General features: G+C 35.0%; 1 long non-coding RNA gene across 1 annotated transcript in view; it reads right to left on the bottom strand.

Annotated features, from left to right (window-relative positions):
- The window catches only part of LOC104874218, a 106,123-nt gene extending 101,907 nt beyond the window's left edge, over positions 1 to 4,216 (bottom strand). Inside the window, exon 1 of the long non-coding RNA XR_783691.1 lies at positions 4,074 to 4,216. This is a non-coding gene — a long non-coding RNA (uncharacterized LOC104874218). The remainder of the gene's footprint in view (positions 1 to 4,073) is intronic.
- Positions 4,217 to 6,131: the final 1,915 nt, after the last annotated feature.

The raw sequence follows: 6,131 nt of genomic DNA on the forward strand, positions 1-6,131 counted from the left end.
GAAAAAAAAAAAAAAAAAAAAAAAAAAACCTCTTGGGGTCCAGCCTCCATGGAAGGCAGGATTGGAATGGGGTGCAATTTTGCAAAACACAATCTCTTGAGGTAGCCAGCTTTTTAAAAAGCTAGAAAGTACACACACACTTTTTATAAGATAATAAAACTTCCAAGTAGTTTTGCCCATAGAAGAACAAAAAGGAAAGATGAGATGTTACAGGAGCTTTCAAGGGTTGGGAATGGGCAAAGAAGAGGACTATGAAGCGGGTGTTATATGTACACTCTCACTGCTTTGTGGGGTTCCCAAACCAACCACACTCAAATGACCCAGGAATTTCTTTAAAACGCAAGTTCAAGGATCTGTCCGAAGCCCTTCAATCAGCACCCCAGGCAATTCCTGCATTACAGTTCAAGAGGAGCAGCTACACACTGCTAGGTACTCACTAAAGACCTCCATCTAATATGCTGTAAAACTAAAAGTCCAGGCCAGCCACTGATCAAAACTTCACATACAATTCTAACTCATTGCAAGGGACACTGCCTAGGCAATTATAGGGACATTAGGCAATCAGAAGCTTTTTCCATAAAGACCTCCTGTGCGAAGCCCAGCTTCAGGTAAAGAAGGTACTCAACTCACTTGGTGCAGCAAAATCAACAGGGATTCCCTTTCAGAATCCACGGGGCAACTCTAGACAGGAGAGAGACCTAGGAAATAAGGCTTGGCCTCATCTGATTTCCAGCTGGCAATGAGAGTCAGGAGAAAATAATTCAATTCATTTAGCTGACTAATTTATTTCGATCTTTTACTACTCCATGTCCCTTGCATAGAAATCACATGAGCCACAAAAACCCGGGGGATGGGGTGTCCCTCTGATTTCACTGGAAGTGTGTTACATTTTATCTTCATTTTCTGCTCTAATAGGTGCTGGTAATACCCCTTGATGGGGTGTGTAGAGTTACAGATCTTCCAAAGCCAAATGGAAGTGTCTTAAAGATATTGTAGAAATTAATGACCCATGAGAATTTCCTAGGGCCTTTCATCTCCCTGGAGCCTCCTCCAGGTCAATCTGTACCAACTTGTCTATTTCCCAGCTTCTTTTTTTTCACATTAAAAATGGTCTTAAATTTTAAAAGCAATGCATAAACTTGTATTTTAGAAACATTCAGATAAAATATATATAATAAGAAAGTGAAAATCCCCTTACTCCCTACCCACACAATAATCACCGTCCATATTAAGGTGCACTTTTCCGGAGTCGATGAATTAATTATGTATATACACATCAGCATATAGTAGTGATTGTACATGCTCATTATATAATACTATTTTGCAACTTGGTTTTGTGATGTTTACTTGCTTCCTCAATCATTCTCCTATTGTCTTAATTACTTTTTCAGTGCTAGGAGAGTACCCAACATCCAAAGTTAAAGGCAGAAAGGTTTATTTAGTTCACAGTTTGTGGAAGTTTGAGTCCATAATTGACGTAGGGTGGATGGCACACAGTATGTCACAGAGAAACAGTTCATGGTGGGCAGAAAGCAGCAAAACGAGCAAGGGACAACCACAGCTCTTTCTATCCCTTATATCTTTTATCCAGAATACTTAGGGCAGATAGCACTCACACCCTTAATCCCAGTGCCCTTGAGCCCAGCATCACACTCTAAATCCAGTCACCTCTGAAAAAAACCCACCTATGACTGCATGAGGCTTTGTGAGGACACGCAGACAAAGTCATAACAGCAATTGATGAATATATGGGTTATGTACAATCATTGTGTAGAGTTTTCAAGGTGGCCAGATAAAAGCAACATATGGAAATAATGAATTCCCATACATTATCAATAATTATATAAAAAAAGCCTATTTATAGGAAAAAGAAATGTACAATATTGAAAAAGACCCATTTACAGATATAAAAGAAGACCAGAAAGTAAGACTACACACATTATTTGTAGATAGGTTCAATATTGCAAACTTATCAATGATTTCAATTATTTTTATAAAAATTAAAATTACAGATATATTACCACTAAGAAAATGAACCAAGAGAATCAGTATATTCTTTGCATCCAATATTCAATTATAGCAATTTAAAAAACACTATTAGCACATCTGTAATACATATTATATTCACAGTGAGGAAACGGTACATGCACATAATACATCTTAAATCTTTTTAAAATCCCCTCTCCCCTCCATCTCTTGATCCTCTTCCCTTTTGCAAAAGATCTATCTCCCTGTTTCTTATTATCTTTTATTTTGTTCCACAATTATTTTTATTTTAGGCTCCTAATATAAGAGAAATTACACAATGTTTAAGTTTGTGTGTCTGATTTAAGATTTCATGCTCAAGGTGCATCCAATTTCCTACAAAGGGCTTAAGTTTATACTTCTTTGTGGCAGAGTAGTACTCCACTGCATGTACAGTAAATACCATTTTCTTTGTAACCACATGGTGTCAAGGGGCATACACTGCTTCTAAGTGAATCTTTCACATCTCCTTTGCTTTCAGGCACAAGCTATCCCATAGTTGTGAATTTCTTGTCCCAGCCCTAAAAGGAGTTATCTAAAGAGTTTTGATACCTTTTGGTGTTTAGAGGCCACAATGTGGGCCCTCGATATACTTGCTGTCATCAGACTTTACAGACTTTTCAATGTACAAAGCTAGAAAATCTATTTTTTAAAAAGTAAATAAAATGAGTTTGTGCCATCTCTCAATCAAATTAATCATCACAAGATTTTTAAATGTTTTTGAGTTTCTGTATTTTTTATCTCATACTAAAAATCTTGGTTCATAACACCATTAACATAATTATTCATTTTCTTATCATTTATATAGACACACCTATATGTATCAAAATAAAAACATACACATTTATATTAATGACATGATTACTGAGCAAAATATAGAATTTTAAAAGTCTTTCTATCTTCAGAATATATTCCACTAAGAATGTACACCTGAAACATTAAGTTGTGACATCACTTGAATTCATTATGTTCTCTCTGTGGTTAGGGTCATCAAACTGATACTACAATTACTTTTATTATTGCTTAATGTTTTATAATTTCTAAGCATTGCTTTCTTCTTTTCTTTTGTATTTGGTTTTAGAATATATAACATGGCTTTGAAATTAAACACTAATTCATACTAGTGGATATTTAGAGAAATCCTGCTTTTCTTCCTATTCATAATTAATATCCCTTACACATAGCTAAACCAAAAACTCATGAACATGGACATTTCAGTGATTTTTTACATACATAATCATACCATCTTCAAAAAGAGTTTTGTTTCTTTTCCAGCTGTACACATTGTTTTCCTTTGCTTCCCTACTTCAGCTAGAACATCTAACACAAATGCTTGAACAGAAGCGTCAATAGCACACTGAGGCTTGCTTCTGCAGTCACAGAGGGAACTGTGCATATTTTACAGCAATGTTCTCCGCAGATTTTTCACAGACAGCTTTTATCAAATTAAGGAAATCTTCCCTTTCCATATTGGCAAGGTTTTAATATATACGAATGAGTGTTTGATTTTATCACATGTTTTTGTTGCTGGCATTAAGATAATGTTGTGATTTTCCTACTTAGGGTAATGATTGATATTTGAACGCTAAGCCAACCTTGCATTCTTGGAATAACAAGGTGGTACATGATATCCGAGTTAAGATGCAAGTAGTCAATGCTAGCTCTATGCTTATCTCCAGGGAACAGAGGAAATCTGGTACCAATCCTTGACTAAGAGGTGGAAGAAATGTACTCACTTGTGACTTGCAACATGCTGTTTAAAGTCCAATACTACCTGGAAGCAACTTACACTATCTCACCTATATTATTTCTTCTAAATATGTATATTGATGGTTTGCAACTGGCTTATCTAGTCACACAGACTAATTTTAGGTATGTGACCAGGGGGATGAGAAAACCCTTCAGTCAATTTGTGCTTTGGCATTTCTGAGATCAAGGTTGCCCCTATATATTGGTTGTTGATCAAAGGGGACTGTAGCAGTCAGCTTCATGTTACTACAACGCAATACCCAAGGTAATTAATTTATGAAGAGAAAAGATTAGCTCACAATTTAGAGATCCAAATCCAAGACTCAGCAGCCCATTTGTTTGATCTCTGATAAAGTTAACAGATGACAAAAGCAGAGCACCAGTGGAAGTCAATGTTCACAGTGTGAGCCAGGAAGCACAGAGAGGAAACAACACACTGGTATCCCACAATCCCCATTGAGGGCACACCTCCAATGACCCAGTGACTTCACAATGGGCCCCACCCCTTAAAGGGCCACAGCAAGTCCCAAATTGGGGAACAAACCTTTACCGATGGACATAAGGGGATGTAGATCCCATGAGTCTGAAAGATTCTGGAAGCTGCATCTAGAAATCTGAGACCTCTTTCGTGTCTGCCCACATAACTTTTCCTCTGCCCTTATTAAAGCTTTATGTGCTGTATAGCTTATTGAGTCTCCTAAGTTCTCCACTTAACTAGCACAGTGTAATTGCTGCATTTGGTCATTATGTATCATACTTGTTATACTTACAAACTTTGATTTGGTTTGCAAATATTTTTGTTCAGAATTTTGAGAACTTCGTTCATGAAAAAGATTTTGCTGTCATTTTCTTGTCTCATAATGTTTTAATATTTTCCAGGTTTTGGCATAAGGTTACTCTGGCTTTATAAAAATAACTACAAATTGTTCTTTTTCTATTCTCTGGAAGAGTTTATCAAAGACTGATTTTATATCTTCCATAAGTACTTTTTTTTCCATAATGGGGATTGAATACAGGATCTTGTGCTTGCACGGCAGGTGTGGTGCCATTGAGCTCAATTCCCAGCCCCCTATGTGTTTGACAGAACCCACTCTTAGAGACAATTAGGCCTGGAGTTTTGTATGTAGAAAGTTTTTAATTATATATTCAACTTATTTAAATGTTTTGCTACTACAACAGATATAGCTATTACACTTCATACACTCATTTTGGAATGTTCTGTTTTTCTAGAATTTTTTTCACTTTATCTAAAATTTGTATTTATCATAAGTATCCCCTTATATTATTTTAATGATCTCTAGGATTTTTTAAAAATATCCCTATTTTTATTCCTAGTATTGGTTATTTAAGCCTTCACTTCTTTTACCTTAACCCGACAGCATGGATTTGCCCATTTAATAGCCTTCTTAAAGGACATTTTAGTTGTTTTCTTTTGTGCATTTTATTCCTACTTAGGAGTATTTGTTCTTCTTCCCTCCTTTTCATACTATTTCATTTAAATTTGTGACTCTTTTTTGACTTCTGGAGATAGATGCTTAGATCATTGAGTTTTGTTCTTTCTTTTTTTAACAGTATTTTTAAAGACCACTTTTCCCTCTAAAGCCTTAAGCGGCATCTCACAATGGCTTGATATGTCTATTATAATTCAGTCTGGAATATTCTCTAATTTCTATCATGATTTCTTCTTTAATCTATGTATTATTTAGAAATGTACTGTTTAACTCCCAAAGGATGAAGCTAATAAGCATGCTTTCATTGTTACTGCCTCCTATTGTTATTACTGCAGTCATAGAATATATTCTATATTGTTTTAATGCTTTGAAAATGCATTCGTTCACTTTGCTTTATGGCCAACCATATAATTTTGGAAAATGCTCAATTATAATTAAAAAGAATGTGTGGTCTTTCATCTTGTTTTTAGTATATTGTATATTTTAATTTAATTAAGTTTGTTAATCTTCTTGCTCTAAAAGTCTACAATCTTAATACTTTTTCCCCTGTTGTTTGTTGTTTGAGTTACTGAGAGAGAAGTGTTAAGACTTTCCACTATGATTGTGGGTCTGTCTATTTCTCCCTTTAGTTTTGTCTCTGCATTAAAAGATCTTGTATTGTTACACATTCCACGTAAATAAAAGCTTTCATCACCATGAAACATTCCTCTGTAGTTTATAATTGCAAGATTTTTTTTCTCCTAGAAGTTTTGGATGTTTTTGTATCTTTGTGTGACAATTCATCTTGACTGTCAATTTGATTGAGTCGAGAAATGACTAGGAAATAAGTAAAAGATATTTTTCAAAATAATTTTAATATGGGTAGATATTAATAAAGAAAAAAGCACTCTTCTTTCTATAAAAACA

This window comes from Fukomys damarensis, unplaced genomic scaffold, assembly GCF_012274545.1.
Source record: "Fukomys damarensis isolate Sample0158 unplaced genomic scaffold, DMR_v1.0_HiC HiC_scaffold_25, whole genome shotgun sequence".
In the NCBI taxonomy this organism is placed as follows: Eukaryota; Metazoa; Chordata; class Mammalia; order Rodentia; family Bathyergidae; genus Fukomys; species Fukomys damarensis.